The sequence below is a fragment of the Dryobates pubescens genome, chromosome 12 (genome assembly GCF_014839835.1).
Source record: "Dryobates pubescens isolate bDryPub1 chromosome 12, bDryPub1.pri, whole genome shotgun sequence".
Taxonomy (NCBI): domain Eukaryota; kingdom Metazoa; phylum Chordata; class Aves; order Piciformes; family Picidae; genus Dryobates; species Dryobates pubescens.
In genome coordinates, this window is record NC_071623.1 from 29,644,085 (window position 1) to 29,669,182 (window position 25,098).

Below are 25,098 nucleotides of genomic sequence, written 5' to 3' on the forward strand. Positions count from 1 at the left end.
ATCTTGACATACTCTTAAGTAAAGGCTTGCATCTTCGTTCATGTAATGTAGTCTTGTTCAAAGGTGAAGTTTGTTTGTCAGTACTTGATTTCATGAAGACATCTTCCAAATTCTAGATGGTGCATGTGCGCACTGAGACTTCAATCCTGTTACTCCATATTTGTTCCTCTAGCACTGTCTTTAATGGTGTAGAGCATCGCATTGTAAACAAGAAGCTTAATAGGTTTTTTTCAAGACAAAAGTTCATGAATTAAGAAATGGTTTTTAAATTCCATCTCTACACTTTATCTTGGTTTTGCTGCATAAAAGAGATCCAAGATGTGCTCTTAATGTTATTAAAATGATAACCCATCTACCAACCTGGTGAAACCTGTATTGAGCTGCTGGGCTCTAGTTGCCAAGCCTGAGATTTTTCTTCGTTTTAAGGACAAATGTGATGTGAAGATACTAATTCAAACAATCTTCTGTCAGCAGTAGCTTTTGCAAACATCTGCCCCCATGCCTAATTCCTCTTTGGGCTTGGTTGCACTGCAAAACTGTGTCAGTAAAGAACCCGCATGACTTCGTTTTGCTTATGGATGAAGCTACACGCTTGTCTTGAGATTTCTACCAGACAACAACGTATCTTTGGCTTGGAGATAACTGAAGGCCACCAGTCTTCTGGTGGTGCCAGTGTGTGGTTTGCAACCCATAGAGACTGTGTGTGTCCAGATTCTGTTGCAGACTTTTTATGCAATTATTTGTTCTGGTTGTGGAGATACTCACTCAGCTGTACTACCTTTGAGTGATGGCTGGAAGAGCACAAAACACTTTCAAATTAATTGCTTGTCGTTTTCAGGTGCTCGTTGCGTAAGTCATCATTCCGAGTTTGATTAGGACCAACCTTAATATGTAGCATTTGCTTGCAGAATTACCCTTCTCCTCAAGGAGTCTTCATTGTACTTCTTAATTTCCAGCAGAATTCTTCAGTCTGGCTACAGGGAAAGATGAGTCCTGCCACTAAAACATTTTAGGCTTTGTTATAACTTACTTTTTTTTTCTTTCCTTTGTGGATTAAGTGGGAGAACAGCCTATTTTGTCTGATATATAGAAACAGGCTGGTAGGATGAGTGGGGATGTTGAAGTGTTGATGTGTTGAAGTGTGGCTTTACTCATTAGTTTGCCTAGGTGATTATGCCACAATGTCTGCTGCAGCATATTGGTTTTCAGTTTTTATTTATGCATTGACTATATAGTTTCAGTGTGGTATGGCAAGGCAAGAAGAGTATTTAATATCTTTGTTGTAAATGCAGATTGGACAAATATGTAAAGAATAAATGGCCAGTTGCAAGCTGTAAAACACAGTATATCCTGTGTTTCACTTCTGTTAATCACTTGCCATTGATTGCAAGAGAAACTGAGTGGAGAAAAAAAACCTTTTAAAATCAAAATGTTGGGTAACTAATATCGGTCAGCTTGTTCCTCATTCATAGTGAGTGAAGGGACTGTTCTTGCCAGGCTATCAGAGGTACTTTTTAACTGCTGTGAAAATATCAAGAGTTAAAAAGCAGTTATGAGAAGCATTTTAATGCTGCATGACCCTAACCTAATCATAGGTTCTCAAGCAGGTGTTCTGTGCAGTTTTTGAAGTCCACGTGTCCTGCAGCCTAGGTGATTTCACAGAATTCACAGAACATATCTGGTGGTAAGAGACCTCGAAGATCATCCAGTCCAACCTTTGACCCAGTACTGAAGGGTCAACACTGAACCATGTCCCTAAGTGCCATGTCCACATGCTACTTGAGCCACTTCCCTGGGCAGATTGTTCCTATGTTTAACCCTTTCAGTGAAGAAGTGTTTCCTAATTATCTGCCCTAAACCTCCCATGGTGCAGCTTGTAACCGTTTCCTCTAGTCCTGTTGCTTGTCATCAAGAGGCTGATTCTCTCCTCCTTCCAACCTCTCTCCAGGTAGTGGTAGAGAGAAATTCTGACAGAAGCAGTGGTCAATTTTAACAGTTTGTTGTATCCTAAAGGATGGGTGTATGCATAGAATGGACAATCATTTTTTTTCTATCATTATTATGAAAATGGTATAGCAATGCTGTTGACCTAGGAGCTAGTTGAGTACAGTGCTTTTTCTCTTCCTGGTTTTCCTTTCTCTAGTCAATTTGATCTCTCTGGCATTGTCAATCTGTAGTGGAGGCTGCACAAAAAGGATCTGTGGGTGCATCGTCCCTATCACTTTCCAGGGGTGAAATCTTGTGCTAAATGTGTTGTGTCACTCTCAAGATCTTGAGATGCTTATTGTTCTTCATGTCCAGTAGGACTGCTGTGCTCTGACAGTTTTCTGAAGAGAGAAATGACATTGGGAAAACTGGAAGAAGAGGCAGAGTAGAAGTTGGATTCCAGGATCATGGTGTGGACTACCACATTCTGAAGCAGAGAATGAGTGGAGAGAGAGAGACTTGCAGAAGAGCTGCACTGAAGAGCATGTGGCTAGTTTGGGCAGCATAGGGAGTGAGAATGGAAGCAAAATGCTACTGCTATATGTATCATGACACTGCTCACACCCAACACCTTCAGGATTGTTTTAAACATAGTATGCTTAGGCTTTTATGATTGCAGTGTCATTTGTACATCACATATCAACGAAGCTAATAAAATTCTCTGTTAAATTGTTTGGGTGTGGATTTGTTTGGAGTGGCTGCAAGAAAAAAACCTGTAATTTGATGCAGTGAACTGTGGTCTTTGCTGGCTTTATGTTGATGCACTGCAGAAGTGCTATGATAGATTGGGGGTTCTGTGTGTGTATTTTTATGATATGTAAGAGAAATTCAGTGTGCTAACTAAAATGGTTTATGTCAAAGCAACAGCTATTAAACAAAGGACTTTCAGTGGATACAAATAACTAATAGAAATGTTGCAGGCTGCATTTTATCTTTGATCTATTGCATCTGTTAGAAAATTGGATTTTAAAATAATGCTTTGCCTTTAAGCTAGTCAGTGTGTGTCTATTTAGATGTATGTGTCTGAATTATAAACTTCTGTGGGTTTATTTTTCTTCTGAGTGAATTTGAGTCATCATCTTAAACTGTGTAACGTGATGTTTACCTGATGAGATCAGACAGTTTGTTATGTAAGATCAAGTTCTATGTGGTAAAATCCCAGCATCTGGATTAGAGGGGGATTCCATAATAAAAGTAACTTTTAGTACTGTTGCCTTTAAACTGCTAAGAACTGCACATATATATCTTATTTAAAAACAAACCCAACTTTTTATTTCTGTAGAGATAGGATTACGTGTATACACAGTTATAATGAAACACACCAACTTTAGAAACTGGGCGGAATAGAATTTATGTCCTTGAAGGCAAAACTGTAAACAGTAGTAGGAACTGTTAGAACACTGAATTAAAATGAAATTAAATGTGTGACAAGTAGAGAGACATATTCAATTAAATATGAATGAGTGTAAACCCAAACTATTTATTGTTTACAGAATCTTTTTTGACAACTGGTCACTTTAGGATGAAATGCAGAACATATGTCTGGCTTTGTATGACCCCAAATTTCTCTGTTCTCCTTTTCAGCAGACAACATGCCTTTTTTCCCTAAGTGATTTTTGGTTGCTAGGAGAGGTGCAGTAGTCTGTCTTACTCTTATCCAGCAGTAAAACCGAGGAGTGTATTGAGGTAAAGAGAGGGGCAAAGCACAGTATAGGCCATGAATCACAACTTGTCTCCAATATACCCACTTTGTTCCCACTATTTCTTTGAAAACTTTTGTTTTTACTAATAGTATTTCTTTACAGCTGATCCCTCGAAGCCATTCAGAGAGTGGGGAAAAAATAAAAGTGCTGTTAAGAGTCCACTCAGAGGAACAAAAAAAAAAGGGGGGGGGAATACTGAGACTTATTCATGGGGCCATGGTGGCAGCAGTGCACAACTCAATGAATAGCTTCAGTCAGCTGCTGTTAGAACTGGATGATTGATACCTTCTGTGTTGTTTTTTTTTTTATCAGGACTAGGAAGTACACAGAAAGTCTTCATAGTGATGCCAGTTGTAATGCAAGACATTGAAGTTGTTTACAAATGATCTTCATACCTTGGCATATGCTGCGTTCTTGAAGCATGTCTGCAGAGTTCCAGTGCTAATGTTGCATACATTTGTTAAAATTAGAAAAAATTGTTAATTATTGTGGTGGGTTGAAATTTCCTCCCTCCACACACACATTAACTTTGCCAGACCAGCTCAGTTGGAAGCAAATGAAAGCTGTAGTTACAATCAGAACTACAATCTACAATGGAATGTAAGGAATATGGACAAGATATATAGTATTTACAATATGTACAGATATTTAGAGTTAACAAACAGCACAAGCTACTAGCTTCTCCTTTTCTGCACCCATCCAAAAGAGAGAGTAAGTAGCAAAGTTACTGTTGGATTTAACCAAAACAATGCAGCCAAGGTCAAGCAGGAGCAATTTAATATCTCTCCAGAGTGATGCAGCAAGAAGAGATGAGAAGAAGGAATTGTTTTGGTACAAACAGTCTTAGGGTAGACACCTCTCCAGTGGAGTTGTTTAGAATGATCTTTATTTTCCTTTTTATACTCAATAGTGATTTATTTACATTTTACTACTTTTCTGCTCAAGATCTGTGAAAAAATTTTAAAGGCATAGCCTAAAACTACCACAATAATCATGCTACTCTTGCTCTAGTTTCTGAAATCATATAGTCACTCTCCAAATCATGATTTTTGATTTAACTGTGCACTGTGGCAAGAATCATTTGACCCTCACGTCTTGCAGTGTTCTAAAAGTCTACTTAAGCAAATGTCATTGGCTACTTATAAACATTTTCAGTTAAAAATAGTTTTATGTGGTTAGATATTATAACAGATACAAGTGATTAGACAGTATTCTCTATGTTAATAAATCATCCAAATAATGAGATTTGTGGTAGATTGCACTTGAAATCAATTTCAGGATGAATGTACAGACAATATATTCTTTCCTTAAATACCTTATGGGATCTTGCCTTATGAGCAGTCTTGAAGCAGTGATTGTATCTTTCAAGAAAGATTGCTGAAGTAGTCATGTGTGAATCCTGTGAAGGAGGAAATAGAATATGTGACTACAGAGATCTGTGATTTGTGCCTGTGGGCAGACCAGGCCTCGTATCATTCCTTAACAGGAATCAGTGATGAATGGCTAAGGGTCTCATTACCCATTTAGAATATTTGGTTGACTTAATTAAGCAACATGCATATAACAGAGAAATTCAGTGATGATGTAATTGGAAAAATAGTGCAGCAACTTGTGCTGATTTGTTACTCCCATTTGAATCAAATAGGATTCACCCATAATTCTGAGGCTACTGAATGACCTGGCAGTACTGGATTCAGTCCCAGTGTAATTTAATGGAATTTGTGTCTGTTCAGGTTGTGGCTGAATTTGCCCCCAGGGAAAGATAAAGGTGGAAGAGTTTCATGTTAAATTACAGGGAACTGTCTCTATCTCACAGTCAGCTGTTGGGTATAAGAGTGGTGTGTGGGTCTTCAGTGTGTGGTGGTTTTTCCCTTGATCCACATAGACATTAAGAATAAGTTAAATACCATCTGCAGTACATCTGAGTTTTCAGTTAGTGTAATGAAAGCTGCGAGTGCAGAGACCTAGGATTTTCTCTCAGAAGTTGAAGAAAATGTTTCCTCAGTCATTCTTCAGTGTTAGCCCAAAAGTGCTGCTGTCCTTCTTCCTGCTGAGTAATGCATGGGAAAGCAGACACATTTTTGTCACTGCACAGAGTTAGCAAAATTAGGTTAGCTGTTAGCATGAAGGACATGCTCAGTACCACTCAGTAACTCGATGGTGGAACGGAGAATGAGATCTGATCTCTAAGAACACAGCTGATATCTAGAGATGTGTGCTACTGTTAACAGTGAAGGGCAGCTAAGTTGAACTGCTACTGCATCTCTTTACCTGCCACTGAAAGCAAGATGAGTTTTGAGGTCCAGGAGGATGAGAATGATAGAGTAACAGACCATGAGTCTCTCTTCTAGTAACAATTTTCTTGCCTGTTACTTGGTAGGCCCACCATACTGCATTATGAGAGAGAAAAGAGGTAGAGAGTGATTCAGCACTGCTGCATTTGGGACAGGGGCTATGGGGAAGGACAGAGTGGTGCAGTGAAACTTGGAGCATTGCCTGTTCTCAGATGTGTGTTTCTGGGAGTCTAAACATGCTATGGAAGGAGCTGGAAAAGAAGTGATAGCTCTAGACTTGGGTCCATCTGAAGTTGGAGGAATCCTATTGCTGCATGGTAAAACTGAGCTGTCTTTCCCATTGTGCATTTCCTTCTTCATTCAACTTAATATGTCAAATGAAACATCATTGCTTTAGAGAACTCATCTGTCCCTCAGAGTTTGATTCATTTGTAGAATGAGTATCTTTTCAGTAAGGACCAGCTATAGCTACAATATTGACGTGGAGAAGGAACGAAGGCAAGTTTGTGGACACTTTTCCTGTCATACAATGTGGAAGAATCATAGAATGCATCAGGTTGGAAGGGACCTGTGAAGGAAGAGTTGGGTGGAGGTGATCTTGGTTATAGATCAGTTGTGGTATTTTTGGCATCTTTTAAGGCAGTCTCAGCACATACATTAGGGACTCAGATCATCGAATTATAGGCCAAACTTCATGAAAGGCTACATCACATTAATTCTATGGTATTCCTGCTAATGTAGTGTGCAGGTATTTTTTGTCCTGTGGGAAAACACCCAAGAAAGTTTCATGAGAATGGGACAGTGCCTTCTGGGCTTGTCTTCTAATTGGAATGGAGTAATTTCTGACCACGTGATGCATTTTGCTATCATGCTCAGGTAAGCATATAGAGGGAAAAGGGTGGGGCATGAAGGTGCAGAGTTGGAGCCATGGCTTAGCATGATTGTTTTGTATTACTTACCCTGTGAACCTTTTGCTGCTGCAGAAACTGCAGGTGGGGGATATTTTAGCAACGACTAGCATAAAGCACAATGGTTCTCTTGGATGTCCAGGATACCCTTATGCCAATTCAAGATTGGAAGTCTTGGGAGAAAGAATTCTAGGGTCATTTTTAGAGGAAATTGCATTCCTGAAAGTTTAAAACTTCTGAAGACATATTCATGCAGTCATAGTTGTGTCTATACCATTGTGGTTTATTTTTTTTCCCCCTCAGTCTCTTTGGAATTTAATTTCCTACTACTTCTGACTTTTGTTTAACACTTTGAACAGAGAGCATTCTCACATCTAATGAATGTGATATATTAAGCCAGGGAGAGAGAATGTAGAGAAGGTTAGTTTTAATATGGAGTCATCTGGAGTTATGGTGCCTAATGAATTGCTAGTACCACATCATGCAGTGTTATGAGTGTTAGTGATCCCCTGTTTAAATACCATTCTTTTCCAGCCTCCTTCACTTAGAAGCCTCACAGGGTTGTAATTCTTATGTCTGCTTTAAAAAGAAGAGAGTTTATAAATTGGACTAGTCGGGATAGAATGTTTTGAACGAGGTTCTTTGCAAGTGAGACTTCTATGGAGAAATTGAGACAGAAAAGAACAGTGCTGTGCAGGAGCAAAAATACTCAGCCTTATACACTGTGAGGAAATAGATTCTTTAATGTTCTATGTTGACTGTTCAGAAAGTTTTTCAGATTGTAGTTTACTTGCATATATTCAAGTTTGTTTTTTTTAATATAGCTTGGTAGGAATTGGTTGCATATGCATGTGATATAAATAAAACCTAACTGGATATTGCAAGCCAAAGAAATAAATCTGCCAATGACTGTATGTTGCATATTCTTGGTGTGACACTGTTGGAGAGCTATAAATAGGTATTGCTTATTACTTTTGCATTTAGTTTTGCTTTAAATGGCAAATTAGAACTTTTTGTAACAGACCTTAAAGTTATTTGGAGGATATTTACATAAATTATTTTGAGGAAAAGTATGAATATCTGTGTTAAAATATTTGTTAACAGTATCTGACTGTTGGGACAAGTAGATACATTTTCAGTGCTTTGGTTTTTCTACCATGTCTTCAAGAAAGAAATTATGTGGAGGGTTTATAAGTGCTTATACTGTGAGCAGCTTGTTTGGTTTTTTTTTGGAGGGGGGGAAGTTAGATCCAAGGGAGGGATGTGGGAGAGAAAAGAATAAAAATCAGAGTGGCAGTTTCAGTTAAGTAATGATTGGCCTAAAACAGTGTAAAGAAGTAAGAGAAACAGGAGAAAAATGAGTGCTCATCTGACAGATGTATTGTTACCTTCTTTTGCTCCTTTCTAAATATATCAATGTCAGCAAACATACTGCTACAGCTTCAGTAGCATGTATTTTAAAAGTGTCTCTCACTGGTTTTGTTTTTTTCTTTTCTAGTAATGAAAGAGCTTTGGCTTTGTAAGGCTGTTTGGAGGCCTCGCTCACTGCCAGCAAATGCAACAAAAGCAGTGTAGGAAATCAGTTTACTAAACTACTTGAGTGCTCACAAAATACATACCTAATGTAAATTTCAGTAGTTCTTGTTCCCCTTCATCCTCAGTATGAATACATGTGCTTGACAGAATGATAGAGATGATGATAGATTTGGCTAACTGTCTGGCAGCATGCCTGTCTTTTTTGATAAACCAAGTATTTGGAACTTTTAGAGAAATATTGTTTAAACACAATACTCCTGCCATCTGGCACTTACTGCTCACTTCAGTGAGATGCTTGGAGGTAAGAAAGAAGTGTGTTTTAAGAAGTTCAGTGAGGTAAGAAAGAAGTGTGTTTTAAGAAGTTCAGTGTGACAGAATTCAGTATATTGAGATATATTCTTTCATTATATAAATAGCTAATAAAAGTAGTAAGGGAAGGAGGCGGAACCGTAACTGATTTCCTGTGCCATAGAGTTTTAACATTTGGTTGCATTTGCAAAGAGATTCATGGTGTACCTTACAGTCTATATTTGTATTTAATCTTTCAAGTAGTCTGAGCAGTTGGACTAGCCTTGCACTAGAAACTGCAAAAGTCCAGCTGATAGTAGGAAGGATTAATGAAATAAAATCATTCTGCTGTTTCATCTCAGCCGAGGTATAGCCAGCCAAGCATATGTTATATATAACTATGTAAGTTATAAGTATATGTTTGCTTTCAAGCATTAAAAGATCTTTATTTCCAACCCAAAATTTAAAGCTTGATATGCAATCTTGTACTTACACATCTAAATGAGAACACAGACATAGTTGCAGAATATGGAATGGAGTTTATGTAGAATAAATCTTAATTGCAATTCTGAGAGTTGTTACATAGGCAAGGCAAAGAATTTTTTGGGCCACAGACTTAACAATACAAAACCCAATATTCCCTGAATATGTATTTCTTTATAGTGAGACTTCAGGCATGCAACTCTTGACATTTTGCGGCAAAACTAGACTTCTGTTTCTAGGCACAAGAGTGGAACATGTAGCCTTGCCGGATGCTAACATACACAAACCAAAGTGCTAAAAATGAATCTCTGTCTCTTAAAACCAGCATTCAAAATACCAAATAAAAGAAGATAAATCTCTACTCTGCTTGCACTCATTCATTGAAAGGCCTGTATTAGAACAGGTTAAGGTGGCATGTATTAGAATGGGTCAATTGGGAAATGGTCTGTTGTTGGCTTGCAGATATTCTCCACTGCATGGGCAGAACATGCTGCTCCAAGGTAAGGAACTGGCAAGGCTGATTAGGAAAGCATGTGAGGCTAGTTGGGAAACAGCTGGGACTTTAGTAAATGACCTCTGCTGGTGCCTGTGCCCTGCCCCTCCCCTCCCCCCTCCCCACCTCCCACCCCAGCAGACACACATGTGGAAAACTTCAATGTTATGTACATGGAGGTGGGATTTGGCACCTCTACCTGCGTGTGTCAGCCACCCACGTGGGGACAGGGGCTGGACCACTGTACTGTGAAAGGGGAGACTTCTCCCCAGGAGCTTAGGCATCTGTGATAGAGGGACGCGTTGCCTCCTCACCCATGAAGAATCACTCCTACCAACTCTCTGACCAGCACAGCTATGCGGGGGAAAGCAGTAGCCTCTGGTGGACTCTCGCTTCTATGATTGCATTCAGATCAGTCTACAACTACCTGAAGGGAGGTTGTAGCCAGGAGGGGGTTGGTCTCTTCTCCTAGGCAGCCAGCACCAGAACAAGAGGACACAGTCTCAAACTGCACTGGGGGAGGCTTAGGCTGGATGTTAGGAAGAAGTTTTTCATAGAAAGGGTGATTGGCCATTGGAATGTGCTGCCCAGGGAGGTGGTGGAGTCACCGTCACTGGAGGTGTTTAGGAAGAGACTGGATGGGGTGCTTGGTGACATAGTTTATTTGATTAGATAGTGCTGGATGATAGGTTGGACTCAATGATCTCAAAGGTCTTTTCCAAACTGGTTTATTCTATTCTAATAACAGGTGTCTGGGTGAACAGTAATGGAGAGTATGGGAGGGGAAATGAAAACCCTCTTTGCTGCAATGGTCATACTCTACAGAAAAGCCCGTTGTGAACTATCATGCTAGCTAGTTGCTATGATTTCTAGTGGTAGTGGATGGATAGAATTTTGTGGGAAACTTTCTCAGATGTGCAGTTTTATTAAAATGCATCTCATGTAGTCTTTGCTGTATCACGTGAAGAATTTATTGGCAGGAATGGGAGATGTGAGCTGTTCTAAGCCTTAAGTAGCTAAAAGGGATTAACTTTACACAGAGGATTTACTAATGAAGACATCACACGTAGACATACAGAAGGAAAGTGAACTGGTGATCGGGAAAACATTCTGTCTATTGTCCTGAACACTTTTTATGCTGCTCATAAATGTAGTATACAATTAGAATGCTACAACAAGCTATTCTCATTTTGTCTTTATGCTTTTATAGTAGTTTCACAGTTACTGGCAGTCAGGACTCTGTGGACAGACAGACATGACAGACTGCTGTGCTGGCAAGCCATGTAGTATTTGTTATTCTGATACTTAATTTTTATATGCTGAGGGGTAGATCTTGCTGCTTCAGTCAGTAAATAATTGCTTTTGAAGGGATGATGCAGGTAATTCCAATCTTCTCTGGCATTTGCCTAAAAAATGCCTTTTTTTTTTTTAAATTGAAGGTCTCTTTAGTGCTAACTTGTGTAATTGTTAAGTTAGGAAGGGTAGGAGGAGGTGCATGTGACTGTGTAACCTTCAACAAGATTTGTGATCTTATCAGAACACATTAACTTTGCAGGCAGGGATCAAGCAGGTATCAAAAATTCAAGAAACATGCCTGGTGCTTCTGATTTCTTCCTTCCCTTCCATTCTTATCATATGAGCTGTGGTTCTGTAGTGAGGCAGGCCAGCTTGATTTGTATTTCAAATACATCTTTGCTGAAAAGGCTTTAGGCAGGTTTTAAGGTATTTTAGACTTGCAAACTGGAGCAGTTGCTGAAATTTGTTTTAATAAATGTTTATACACACACACATTCACATATGTAATTGTACCTATTAAATGAGCTGTTGTGAAATAGGTGTTCTAATTTAGTCATATAAAAATGTCACAAAGAGTACTGGTTTGATTTGATCCAATATGAAAGTGAGCAGTCATTGAAGAAGTGTTTCCAAACAAGGAATGTCAAAACTGTTGCTCTAACAAACACAGTATGATCTTTAGAACTGTAAGGTGCTAAAAACTATTAATACCACATCTCATTAAAACAGAATTTCATTCTAGCTGTATAAATATATATAGCTAGAATATTATACTATTACTTTGGTCTGATATGTGGTACACGTTTCCTTTATAGGTGATTGCTGTATGATATTTCTCTTAAAGACTGTTGCTGTAAATTCAAATGAATGAAAGTTATCAGCCATTACTATATACGATTGATTTAGTTTTAAATCATGAAGGTGTGTCTGGGTCACACCAAGCTGTTCCCTGTCTTTTGTCTTGTGGTAGAGAAGTGATGCATTTTTGAAAAGGAAATAGTGGGGCAAGAATTTTGTGAGTAATTCCCAGCTTCTAAGTGTTTTTGTGACTTATTGATTTCCTGAGGTGTTACCTTTGCAGTTTACTTCTTTTGTGAACTTAGCCAGCTGCTTTGTTTGTTTGTATGTTTGGGTTTTCTTAACCAACATGTATTTGATCTTTGCTTTTTGAAGTCTTTCTGAGTAAAAGTAACAAAATAGAATACATAGAATAGAATACATAGAATAAACCAGGTTGGAAGAGACCTTCAAGATCATCGCGTCCAACCCATCAACCAATCCCACACCACCTAAACTACTAACCCATGGCACCAAGCACCCCATCAAGTCTTCTCCTGAAAACCTCCAATGATGGCGACTCCACCACCTCCCCAGGCAGCCCATTCCAATGGGCAATCACTCTCTCTGTATAGAACTTTTCCTAACATCTAGCCTGAACCTCCCCTGGTGCAGCCTGAGACTGTGTCCTCTTGTCCAGGTACTGGCCGCCTGGGAGAAGTTCCAGCAAACCATTTCCTGTAGTGTTAGCTGATACAGAGCTGTAGATCAGTTCTCTTGCCCAGTGTTGTTAAAGAATACTGACAGAACTGAAGTAATCTTTATAGACACAGGGTGTTTTTTTGCTACAGTCAAATGAAAGAGTATTAAATAGGCTTGGTAGCTGTTGAGCAGGGCACCAAATTTGCTTTTAAATGCAGGCACTTCTGAAATGTTTAGCACCAGCTATAGTGCTTTTGCCTGCCAGTTAGCGATATAATCATTTGAGGTGGTTGCATTTGATATTGATGTTAACCTTTAGGATAGCTGATAAACGGACTTTCTTCTGGCAGGCATCATTAATAGGAGGCTCTGAGCTGTCCTGAATAATTTTCCTCACAATTAGCAGCATTGATCTTGTAGGTGCAGCAGCAGCTGAAATTCCTTGAGGCAATCAGTGAATGAAACTGGCTGAAACTGTCACTGAACTGCAAGCCAATTGTTCCCATTTGACCATTACAACAATCACCTTTTCCTAGTCCTTGTTTGTTGATTCTTGAAAGCAGTTTCTTCCTCATACTTGGATACATTTGTCACTTACTCATCCAAGTCAAGAAGTGAAAGCCTGGATTCACCAAGCTGTTCTCTGTAGAATTAGTTCTACTTGATGTCATTGTAGATGTGAAGTTAATGTGTAAGATACTTTTCTACAGAAACACAGTGTGCTAATATCTCAGCTATAATGACAGCTGGGCTTTTTCTGTTGGGGCATTGTGTGAGAGGATAGAGATTGAAAGAATTTTTAGTTGGAAAACTACTTTTATCCAATTATAAAACAATATTGGTTAATAGTAATGGAGTGGGCTCCAGGAGAAGCTTTACATACCTAATAAGGTCTCATCTCAGAAGCATTTAAGGAAATGGGTCAAGTTTGACAAATCACCGTGTGTTTATGTAGTGAGGATATCTTGCCTGTTAAGTAGGCTTCAAAGAAAAGCTTGATAATAATGTTGGGGGAACAGACTGGGAGCTGTACAGTGCAGAAATCTAGACCTGCTGTGGGGAGAAAGATGGAGAGAGATACCTTGTGTTAAATACAGATCTTGTTATGACTGTAAGTGTGAGCCTTCCTTCATTAACTTCATTATCTAGTCTAAGAGTTGGTGACGGTTGACTTTAGCAAATATCTAATCTTGAGTTTTAATGAAAAACAGCCTCTTATTTAATGTATTTGAACTAGTTTGCCAGCTTTCTGTTGGTTATAGCGTTCTGTCAAATGATTCGCTGTGCTATTAAGGGATTCATCACGTGAGCAATGCTTTTCCTAACATTGAATGGAATATGGTAGAACTATATGTAGAATAGAATTAACCAGGTTGGAAAAGACCTTTGAGATCATCAAGTCCAATCTATCACCCAACACCATCTTATCAACTAAATGGAATCTAAAGAAGCAAGTGCATTACTGCTCATTTATTACAGAAATTACAACCCAATTCAAACCAAACTGAAGCTCCCAGATTTGAACAGCAATATACTTAAAACCTGCTATGCTGAGGACAGTGCTGTGGTGATGTCAGTGAAACATTCTGCACACATTGCTGCATTGAGTAAGTTATAAGAGAAAGGCTAAACCAGGCAGAAAGTATATAGATGTGAAAAAAGTATTTATCTGTACTCTTGATGATTGCAGTTAATGAGTGCCTGGGAAAAGCTGTGCTAGGACTAAGGAGGAGTATTGAAAGAAGCCCTAATTAGACAAGTAGTCTTTCAGTGCATAACATCATTTGATCTTTATTTGCCTTTAAGGGGTCATCTCTGATGACAGCAGGTTCTATTTATTTATCTTTTTTTAAATCAACTTCTTTATTGTCAAGGATGCTTGAAGTTTAATTAGGTGACTATTTTTATTTGAGAGAGAGCATGCAGGCAGTAAAGCAGCATTTGACTCTTCAAAAGTTGATAGGAGCACAATGTGTAGTCCTGTAAGTAAATAGAAATTCTGGAGTTTCTACAAATACCTCATTATTGCTAGCTTTGTTGATCTTTCTAGTATTTCCTACACTCATTTTGCAACATACAGCAAAGGCTTTGTCTGAAGTCTTCTCTGGCAGTGTGGAAAGTATTTTAGATTTCTCACTTCTTACCAAGGTGCAATACAAAGTGAAGTGATGATGTTTGGTTACTTTGTACTATTGAAATCAGTTGTAAAACTTAAGAAGTGATTCAAGTACCAGAAAAGAGCAAGTCTTTACAGAGTAACTGTGTCAATAAATAAGATAATTGGTGATGCTGACAGTGTCTCAGTTATTCTGTGATGAAAATTGTTGTGTTATCCCTGTAGGCTGTGGAGGATATGAATATATAATCCACAGACCTAATGGAAAGCTAAGTTCATTTAAAACATCATGGATCTTAATTTCTGCTATCAGCCTATGTGTCTTTGTCTGATGCCTAAATATTATCAATATCCTTCCAGACTTACTATGTAGCAATTTATCTGTTTGTTTATGCAAACTCTTTTTCTTTTGGCATTTTGGGAAACAGAAAATCTTGTTAATCCAGTGAGGATACATTTGTTTATGTGCACACATAAATATAATAAATAATGTTGTGTGCATTTTTCAAATTTCCAAAGGCATACATTGGTTAATAACAATAAAACCTAGTACTCTGGAAACTTCCATGTAATACATGCAAAATTAGTTTGACATTATGGAAACAGTTAAATTTTGTCACCAGAGTAACATTAGAAACAATTCCTGGCAAAGTGAATTTTATTTCTTAGTGACTTTAGAAACCTGGAGTTTCCAGGCGTTCCAGGAGGAGAGAGGGCAAAGCTCATACAGACCAGATGAAGAACTTGCAGGTAAATCTTACCTATGAATATGCAGGGGCATAGCAGGAGGAGAGTGCTGTTTGCCACCCATTCTTGTAAGCCATCTGTGCATGCAGGGTATGGGTCAGAAAGACACCTCAGTAAGCTAACAATACTACTTGTTACATGGGGCTTTTGTCAGCACATCTCCAAATGTTTCCAAATGGAGTTGTGCCAATATCTGCATTTTCAAAAAAGAAAAACAGAGGTAAAGGGTGAGTGAAATGTCTGCTCTGTAGCATAATGATGACAGTCTGGAGCTGAACTTGTATGTTGTGTGTGTAGGAGCTCACATGATTGTACGTAGGTGCTGGAGTGGCATATGTATCCTGACAAAATGAATTCGGCTTGGGAAGAATTCGGTCAGCATAGAATCCAGATAAATATATTGTCATCCACAGCAAGAACAAAGGGGTGACAGAAGTAGAGAATACTGTTTTTATAGCTCCCACTGCATAGCTGTTCTTACATATGATACCCTGTCTCAAAGTGACAAAATTTCTTGTTACTTTTGATCCATAGGAGAGCAAATCTGAGTCTGATGCATATGGTGCTGTATAACAAACATAAAATTTTGGTGCTAATCTATTTCACACTTTCTGAGGAAATGTCCATCTTACTTGAATAAAAATAAAATTAATGGAAACAGTATCTAGTGCCAGATTGAGTTTGAAAACACCTCCTGGGAGAATTTGAAACCAAAAGAATATAGAGAATAGAATTGAGTTGACCAGGTTGGAAAAGACCTTTGAGATCGAGTCCAACTGTCATTCAACACCATCTAATCAACTAAACCATGCAACCAAGCATCCCATCCAGTCTCTTCCTAAACATCTCCAGGGATGATGACTCCATCACCTCCCTGGGCAGCCCATCCCAATGGCCAGTCACTTTCTGTGAAGAACTTCTTCCTAACATCCAGCCTAAACCTCCCATGGTGCAGCTTGAGACTGTGTCCTCTTGTTCTGGTGCTGGTTGCCTGGGAGAAGAGATCAATCCCCACCTGGCTACAACCTCCCTTCAGGTAGTTGTAGACAGCAAGAAGGTCTCCCCTGAGCCTCCTCTTCTCCAGGCTAAGCAACCCCAGCTCCCTCAGCCTCTCCTCATAGGGCTTGTGCTCCAAACCCCTCTCCAGCTTCATTGCCCTTCTCTGGACATGTTCCAGCAACTCAACATCTTTACTAAACTGAGGGGCTCAGAACTGGACACAGTACTCAAGGTGTGGCCTAACCAGTGCTGAGTATAGGGGCAGAATGACTTCCCTGCTCCTGCTGGCCACACTCTTCCTGATCCAGACCAGGATGCTATTTGCCTTCTTGGCCACCTGGGCACACTGCTGCCTCATGTTCAGTCTACTATCAACCAGTAATGTATACTTTCTAAAACAGCAAACAGAAGAAAATCCAACTTATGTTTCCCAGTAACTGCCTTTTTGGTTTTTGATATTTTTTTTTTCTGGTTGTGTGTTAGGTAACAAATTTTAGGGCATAATTTACCTGTTCTATTTTAAAGTAGCCTTTTAGGCTGTTACAGTATCACTGTTTTTAGGTAGCTGCAATAGGAAGAATAATACTAATATTAGATATGTGAATTCAGTCTGCATGGAAATGTTAAAATAATCTTTGAGAATTTTACAGTAAAATAGGCAAGAAAGTGATGATTTAGGCTTTCAGATCTGAAGTGAGTGAAGTTACGCTGTTACTAATACAAAAGGATCTCAAAGTGTGCAAAAGTGCTAAGAAAACGAGTTGTAGTCCACAAAAGTTCAATAATCAAATCATATGCATCAAGGAATACGATGATTGCCAGAGACTTCTGAAAAGTTCTGAAAGGCATTTTTTTACTTACTTTTAGTAGAATGGGTGCTACATAAGATTAGCAGAGGCATGTTAGCTGCTGCAAGACAGGGGATGCTCAAGAGATCAGTGGTGTGACTTAGGTGAGTATTGCGTTTTTAGGAATTAACAGGCTATTACATCAGCTTTGCAAGGTAGGAAAGTGAAGCTGAAACTTCAACTGAACATAAACTATGTGCCAGTTTTCTGCAGGTGGGGTGAATTTAGCTTTCTGAAGTGCAGTTCTAGGTCTCTTGATTTAAAAACGCGTTAGCTGCGCCAGGGGAGGTTTAGGCTGGAGGTTAGGAGGAAGTTTTACACAGAGAGAGTGATTGCCCATTGGAATGGGCTGCCCGAGGAGGTGGTGGGGTTGCCGTTGCTGGGGGTGTTCAGGGCGAGGCTTGACAGGATGCTTGGTTGCAGGGTTTAGTTGATTAGGTGGTGTTGGATGATGGGTTGGACACGATGATCTTCCAACCTGGTTTATTCTATTCTATTCTAGCAAAATAGAGCTCAAAGATAATGACAAGCAACTAGTGAGAAGTTGGAAGAAGTTTTCCAAGCAATTGAAAAGGAGTATATCAGAGGAGTTTAAAAAAAATAATGAATGGACTAGTACTGTTGTGAATTTCATATGGTTTTCTCATCTTTTACATATTTCTTGATCTTTTATGGCAAAATTAAGATGAGGGTTCAAATGGAAAGTATGTACCTTACAAAAGACATGGTGTAGTGTTGCATCTAATTGAACTCAAATCTTGAAAGTTAGAATTGGAGGTAACATAGGAAGGCATGGAAATATATAGTTAAATCTTTATAATGAAGAGTTGTAATGATTACAAGTCTTTCAGAAGTGTAATAGAATATGGCTCAAGTGGATATAGGGCACTGCCATTATATACATGACATTTTATTCTTCTTTTCTGTGTGGAATGCTCTTTCTGCTAAGACAGTGGAAAATACCTGCCATTTAAGGAATTTTAAAGTAGACTGAACAAAGCTAGAGATCCCTCTGTAGCTGACAGGTGAAAATGCTTAATAGATCATGAAAGAAAACATGCTGATTCGTCATCATTCTCAATTGGTTATGTGAACACAAATCTGTTGGATCATAAATCATTATTTTAGTAATTTGATAGCTAGAACTATTTTGTGTTGCTCTCTAATGATTGTTAGGCTGAACAGACTCTGAGGAAGATGCAGATCATGAAAAGGGCTGCTAACAGTAAGAGGAAACAGGAGAAAGGATTTTCCCAGTGTTGGTTAGGTTTGTTACAATTATTTTGAGAGAGAAAAATGAGGGGATTTGGCTAATTTTGGTTGGGTTTTTCCTTTCCCCTTTCTGTCTCCCCCCCCCCTCCCAGTAAGGTTGAATGATTTTCTGGCTGTGAAGACCATCTGTAGCTACACAAATAAAATATGGAAAGCTTAATCAAAGTGTGTGCTTATCCTTTAGCCTGATCAGGTGTGCCTGCTTCCAAGGGAACTTTATCCACGTGCAGCTTTGTACAACTGCATCAGGTTTGTTGTTTTCCACTCTCGGCGTGGTGGGGCAAGTTTCACAAGGCTGAATTTTGAAATGAACTGGCTCTAAGTAGCTCTATAGGTTGTGCTAATTAATGTGCCACTCACTGTGGGGAAAACCCAGCACTTTTATATCTACAATTTACAAGTCAAATCTAGCACTTCATAATGTATGAAGGAAGAAGTTTAGAGGAGGGTACAGAAAGGGAAGAGTCAGTGGAGAGGCTTCAATAATTTGTATTACAAAATTGCAAGTGGTGCTAAACCAACTGCATGAATACATTAGTATAGAATTATAGAATAGAATAGACCAGACCAGGTTGGAAGAGACCTTCAAGATCATCGCATCCAACCCATCATCCAACACCACCTGATCAACTAAACCATGCAACCAAGCACCCTATCAAGTCTCTTCCTAAACACCTCCAATGATGGTGATCTTCACATATTCTGAGTTAACATTTTCTCTCACTCCCTAGAAAATATGTTTAGAAGCACCTGCTGCTATCCAACATAGGTAAGTCACATCTGAGCTAAAAGTTTTTTGCTTGCCCTCCTCCAGGAGAGATTACAGCTGCCAGCCAAGTGGAATCATTGCCTTTGATTGTAAACAGCATGCTGTAGCCTTCAGCTAAGACCTTGTAAATGAGCAAGGCATTCTGCTTTTATGCTCTCTTACACATACTGGTATCAACTGGGACAAATTTACTGAAGTCAGTTTCCACAGTATATTACTGGCAAACAGTATTTTGTATTTTTAGTTTATAATAGGAACTGTAGCATCTATGTACTGTAGTTGCTTAGATTTTTACACTATTTTTCTTTGTGCCAGATAACTGGAGTGATGATTTTCGTACACTTTAACCATTGATTTGTGGAGCATATGAAATTAACATACATGTGACAGTTCAAGAGAGCTAATAATGCACAGCTGCACAGTGTCACTTATACTGTAACTGTGAGGTGAAAATACTAGGTGATGCCTTTTCAGCAGAGACCATTTTTTCCCCCAATAGAATTGAAATCTAATTAAAATTTCTTTCCCATGTGAATTAAAGGAGAAAAAAAAAAGTAGTCAGAACACACATTCAGGCAAGGGAGCTGCATGATTATTCTGAACTAAAAGTAAAAAAGTCTTTCATTATTCATTGGTTAATGACAGTTTGAAGCAAGCTGCAATGGTTCGATAAACGAGAGATGTAAAGTGCTGGTGTGAAGCAGCCCTTTTCCTCTCAAGCTAGAACACAAGACTCAGACAAGCTCCTCAATGAAAATGCTAATTCTGCATGATTAATCCTTTCTCCTTTTCTGTCAACATGAATACTAAGTAACTTCCTTTCCGGGGTCATTGGTAACTCTTAACTGTTTTAGCTTTGGGCTTTCTTACCCCTAAACATAGACCCTGCCTGTAGCACTTAAAATGACTCTTGTTTGTTTCTGCCCTGATGAAACCGTTCACAGAATCACGGAATGGTAGGGGCTGGAAGGGACCTCAAAAGATTATCTAGTCCGAGACCCTTCTAGAGCAGGATCATCTATACCAGATCACACAGGGTGTGTTCTTACCATTCTGGAGAAGGGAGTGAAATGGCAGAACAAGCAGTGACAATTAATCATGTACCAGAAACTTTTTTTTTTGGTCTAGTGCGTTACAACTGTCAAAGAGGCTAGACAATTACCAATGGGCAGAGTGATCCCGGTGTTAAGCGAGCATTGTCTGTTCTCCTATGTATGTCTGTGAAAATGGTTGTACAGACTTCCTCACGTTTGTGTTATTTACAGGAAATACTTGACTTTAGAGGCCTGATTCTCTGTTGTACTGCCCAATGTGATTCAGGGCAGGGGAGTGTTCTGTCTTCATTCCCTTTCAGATTTATGTATATGTCAATATAGGCTTAAGGGTGTGAGATCTAGTACGTTAGATGTCATGTACACAGGCATCTTAGTCACTTCGATTTAAAAGTTGAATCTTGCTTTTGTAGTGTTCATGTTATTTTATGCAGATTTGTAACTGAAAGACTTGATATTTGAGTGACAGGTGTTTGCCTTTTCATCTGAAACAAGTCTCATAAAGCACTTGGAATATGTCCTGCCTTGAAAGCCTTCAATCTCTTCTTACCTTGTGTATGGAAAAGAGACAAGACCTGGTTTCACAACTCAATCTGTGGTGTAGTTCTTCATGTGCTGAGTAAATTTGTAGCATAAGAATATTATTAAATCAATACAGGCATAGCTGTTATAAAAAATGATTTAAAAGATGTTTGTGCCCTGTGGATGCATTCCAGATAACTTGACCCTCTCTTTCCTTTATTCTGTCCCTTAGTGACCTCTGCCACCTGCATACACTTTGCATTAACATCAAGTGTTTCTTTGGTGTAGAGGAGTTAGCAGATGTGGCATTGATGCTTCATAGGTTCTTTGACTCCGGTTAACAGTTAGATTGCCTCCCTTTTTGTGAATATCTGTGATATTTCTGGGTTGAGCTGGGTTAGCTAGTGTGTGGCAATGTCTGTTCTGGAGAGTGGAAGTCTCTTAGGGTATGGCATAGGTCACCACTGGCTGTTGGCCCTTTAAAAAAAAAAATATTAATTATTAAATACAAACTCTGTAGAAGTATGATAGCTTTCAGTCAGTGGAAATAAGGATGCCTTTTCAGATTTCAAATAGATCATACTCTCTTGAATTCTAAAACTAAGTGGCAGTTTGCATTATCTGGAAACAAAGAATGACATTTTTGTTTGTATGTTACTGACTGTAGATTCAATGCCCCTCAAAAAGTCCATTTAATTAGGTGTGTGATTGAAGGCTGTCAGGTTGCTTCTGTAGTCACTGGAGAGGCTCATACTAATGGTTTATTTTATTTATACTGACTTTAAAGCTGGTAGGATGGTATGAATCTGTGGAGCTGAGTTTGTTCTCTGTTTGCTATCAAGCCTATATGTGTATGTTAGCTGAACTGAGATCTGTTTAGACCTTATTTCAGAGGAAAGAGTTACTGACAGGACTACTCAGAAATAAAAATAAATAAATTTAAGAATATACTTCTACCAAATCTTGAGTCACATAACAATTAAACTCATTCTTGTGCTCACTTATTTGCTGATAATGCAAGTCTTGTGGGTAAATATGCAGTCTTGTGCTTTCTAAGTGGGTAAAAGAAAAAACCCAACTATTCTTTTGTTTAGCCAAGAGTGCACAGATGCCTTTTATTGTGAAACTGAACTTTGCTTTGTAAAATCTGGGTGAAAGTTTTCCAATTACACAGATACAGCAATGGTATTTAGTATAGATCTATCTGAGAGCAAAGTGATTTAAGAGTTGTTATAGTGTGAAAAATGACCGTTTCCATTATTTTTCGAAGCATTCTCATAATGCTGTATTCTCTCCCCTCTCATAGCTTTCTATTTACTACTGTATTGCTTAAAATATGTCTTCCAAGTAGACTCTGTTCTTCTTCATCTGTTTGTAAGAACAAGTAGTTTGATAGCATGGTATGGAGTGTTATGTCTAGAATTGCTGTGAAGTGGGAGAGAGGGCTGCTGGTCAAGTAAGAGGAGGTTGTGTATCTCTGCTTAAGAGATCAGTTTCTATTTTGCTTCAGTGCAAAGTGAGCTTATAGATGGAAGTTTATTTTAGCCTCTGCTTAGGCTGTTTACACTCTGTCAGACTATAACTTTCATTATGGGGAGAAGTCTGTTGTGCTTTTTCAGTTGTTCATGCATTACCTGGGCAGATCAGAATGCCTTGCTTTATGATGTGTATGACAGTGCAGTCAGAAGGAAAGCTCTAGAGCTGTCCCATTGGTAATTTGAAACAGGCATAGGGAGGCTATAAAATATTTAGTTAAGTTCACTGAAACTGCTTTGAGGTCAATTTTTGTGACTACCTGGCAGTCTTCTAAAGAAACAACTAGCAGAAACATGAATACTCCATAGATAAGGTCAGAGAAATATTTTATAACTTGTGGTATGTGTGGCCACCTGTTTTAGAGAGGATTTGCATTTGGCTTTGGACATTTAAATGTTCGCTTTCTTTCTTATAACACTTTTGCTCTGCAAAGAGGACTCTGCTTAATGTTTTGAGCTAAGTAAAGCTGTGTGTGTCTGTATTATTTACAGTATCACGTATAACTAAGGTTGGAAGAGACCCCAAGGATCATCGAGTCCAACCTGTCTCGGTAGACCTCATGACTAGACCATGGCACCAAGTGCCATGTCCAATCCCCTCTTGAGCACCTCCAGGGACGGTGACTCCACCACCTCCCTGGGCAGCCCATTCCAATGGCGAACGACTCGCTCGGTGAAGAACTTTCTCCTCACCTCGAGTCTAAACCTCCCCTGGCACAGCTTGAGACTGTGTCCTCTTGTTCTGGTGCTGGTTGCCTGGGAGAAGAGACCAACCCCTTCCTGGCTACAACTGCCTTTCAGGTCGAGGGCAACTAGATACTACTTTAGATACTACTTTATTTACACACAGATATAAACTTGTAAGCTTTGTAAAGTTTTCTTGGATTGTAATTCCTCTCTGTGTGGAGGATTCTCTTATGACATTCTTTCCCAAAATGTGATATGCTTTATTGATGAAACTCGGGTTTATTTTAATTTCAAAACTTAAATATCAGTGCACAGGCACTGCATTGCAGTTTTGTTTATTGGATGAATAAAATTGTAATGCTCTTATTTAAACTACTGACTTGGGTTAGTGCTCTTGTGTTACTTTTCATGAAGAAAAAGTTAATAGCTGTTTTCCCCGACATATTCCTTGCATATTTCCTACTGCTTCTAATCTCTCATTTCAACCCAAATTCATAAAACTTTTAAATACATTAGATTTGATACAATATTGCTTTTTCTGTTTCCCTCTGCTGGATTTGTATGGACTGGTTTTATGTTATGACATAATAGAAATAATCACAAATGATGCTTTTTGTTTTTTTTCTGACCAGCATTTGGTAATGATTCTTTGTTTACTGCTGAGGAGAAGCAGATGAGACAAGAGAGGCAAGAGGCTCGATATTCTAGTACAATGAAATCATGTGTGTAGTAGATGAGAACTAGGACTTTGGAGATGGGGACAGTTCAGTGTAATTCTACTGTACACAGTATATCTCAACTTTGTATCTGGAAAAAAAGAACAAATTTTCTTGGATATCCATGCTGTCCTATAGATGAACCATTAGTTGACAGCTGTAAACAAAGGGCTACAACAGATAACAATAAGTGATTTGCAGAAATGATGCATCAACTAGTTTGCCACAGGGATCTTTTTATTTGAGTTGTGTCTTGTTTAACATCTTCGTTAATAATCTGAACGAGTGGGTAAACTGCATGCTAATTAAATTCACAGATGATACTAAGTGGGGAGGTGTTGCAAACATAGGGTGGCCAGATTTTCTAAGTGAAAATCTGGGCCACCTGTCATGGCAGGCTCAGAGAGGAAGGTTTTTAGCAGGGATGAGAGAGGAGGTGTGCACAGAAGGACTTGACAGCTTGTGGGAAGGGAAGAAAGACTGCCCGCTCCACCCCCTCCTTAACCAGGCACACTCTCCCTTTCCTCCTCTAGCATCTTCTGGCTTGAATCCCTTGTATTTATATTGTTTGTTATCCTCAGGTCATGAAAAATTTACTAGCTACCTATTAGCTGTAAAGCAAAACCTCTTAATCAGGGATACATATTAAAGATTGAGGGTGGGGAGGAAACAGCAGGAAACTCCCAGCAAATCATACTGGTAAGCTCATCTTACAACTACTAAAAGTTTGGATGACACAAGTGTTTTGGTTTGTTTTTTTTTTTGGTGTGTGGGATTATTTATTTTTTTAAGATGAAGGCTGGAGGCTGGCCCTTACATGTTAGCTTGATTTACATTCTTCTGGAAAATGTGGAGCCACATATTTTATATAGAAGCTGTAATGACAGAAGGGCACAGAGCCTCCCTCTGAATCTGTAGACTTAATAGCTGTCCTTATATAAGTGGCTCTGGGCCAACAGCAAGGTAGTTCTTGATGCAAGGCACTGAGTTGAAATTTTCTTTCCTCCTATTTTTCTTGCTTATGGGTGATGAAGAGGCTATTCTTATGACCCCTTCGCTGGCCCTGCCTGTGCTTTCCTCATTACTAAGTACCTGTTGTGTTTTCATAGTTCCATTCACTGAACATTGCTTGGGATATGTAAGCGGCACGTTCAATACTTTCATTTCTGTCCTCCTAGGACTCTGAATAATGGTTTTGAAAGAAAATTTATCTATAACTTCGATGGTCAGTGGTCATGTCAACATTTGAATAATGATACAGACTTTTTGATGAACCCACCTTTAGCTTTCTGGAGATGATGTAGCACTGATCAAAGGAAACATCAACACTGTACTTGCAGTAACTAGTTGTAAAGGAGTGCCAACAATA

General features: G+C 38.9%; 1 protein-coding gene across 11 annotated transcripts in view; it reads left to right on the plus strand.

The window, feature by feature from the left end:
• The window catches only part of ROBO2 (roundabout guidance receptor 2), a 930,309-nt gene that overhangs the window by 466,231 nt on the left and 438,980 nt on the right, over positions 1 to 25,098 (plus strand). The window lies entirely within an intron of this gene.